The 1,289-nt window shown below is 43.0% G+C and overlaps 1 protein-coding gene across 2 annotated transcripts in view; it reads right to left on the reverse strand.

Annotated features, from left to right (window-relative positions):
- The window catches only part of bcam (basal cell adhesion molecule (Lutheran blood group)), a 51,310-nt gene that overhangs the window by 4,371 nt on the left and 45,650 nt on the right, over positions 1 to 1,289 (reverse strand). The window lies entirely within an intron of this gene.

The raw sequence follows: 1,289 nt of genomic DNA on the forward strand, positions 1-1,289 counted from the left end.
TATGACCCACTCCTGACCTTAGTCTGTGACCGACTGCTGACCGGTCACTTCCTACAATAAAACATAACCTCCTGACCAGGACCATATACATTTACTACCCCTCATAATGCTGTTTATCTACCACAGTACGTTCAAGGGCGTGTTCGTGGCGTGGCGTCAAAGTCAGCCATTTTGAATTTTGCGGCAATTTTCGGCCATTTTTCACATTGTATTTGAACGAACTCCTAGGGATTTTTTTTTATCAACTTCAAAATTGGTCAGTACGGTCAAAAAATATTGCTGATTATAAGTTGTGCTATTTGTGACTGTACATAGAACGGTTTGTCCGCGGTGTGCCGTCAAAGTTGGCCAGTTTGAATCGAATGTCAAACTGTGATGCCTTTTCCAGCAATTTCAGGACTTCTATTTGAACAAACTCCTCCTAGGGAATTTATCGGATCTACTTCAAAATTGGTCAGTACAGTCAAAAAATATTGCTGATTAAAAGTTGTGCTATTTGTGACTGTATGTTGAACAGGGTGCCAGTGTCGTGCCGTCAAAGTCCTCCTCCCAAAGTGAATTGATCACAACGACTGACTCAAAATTGGTGAGCACAATACAGAGAAGTTCAGGATGTTAAAGTATTAAAATCTTTACATTCGGTCAAACAGCATACCCTAACCCTACTGCGAAACTTAACTGCTAAACCTAACTGCAGTACAAATTCTCCATTTGGACCCAAACTTCACAACTTTGTTAAGAGCCCTGGCCTAAATGCATCTAACTGCCAATATTCAGTCACTGTTATAGCGTCAACTACTGGCAACAGGAAGTAAGCTTTGTGTAGCGATTGGGATGTGATTTCTGTGAGATTTTCGTAGCTCGTATTGTGACCCGACGGCAGCACACCCCGACGTGCCCCCCGACAGCATCATCACTGCTTGCAGTTTTAATTAGGGCCAGAGCACAAATCGTGCGAAGGCCCTATTGTAAATGTAGGAATTATCATTATTATTCAGACATTTCAAATGGCTTTTTGGAGGCTTTATCATATTTGAAAAGTCCTGAAATTCTGCCCACAGGTCAGTCGTGGTGGGAATTTATGGGTCTCGGACATATGCAGGGAAAAATGGCTCGACAGTGCCCCCTATTGAGCAGCCCCAACGGCACGTTTCACCTATGAGTATGAAAGGTGGTACACATGTAGATCACATCCTGACATACAAAAAATCCTCTTGGAGCCATATCCCAAACCCAACAGGAAGTCGGCCATTTTGGATTTAGCGGTCATTTCTGGTGATTTGCACACG

This window comes from Morone saxatilis, unplaced genomic scaffold (assembly GCF_004916995.1).
Source record: "Morone saxatilis isolate NCDOM2014 unplaced genomic scaffold, NCSU_SB_2.0 Contig24, whole genome shotgun sequence".
Lineage (NCBI taxonomy): Eukaryota > Metazoa > Chordata > Actinopteri > Moronidae > Morone > Morone saxatilis.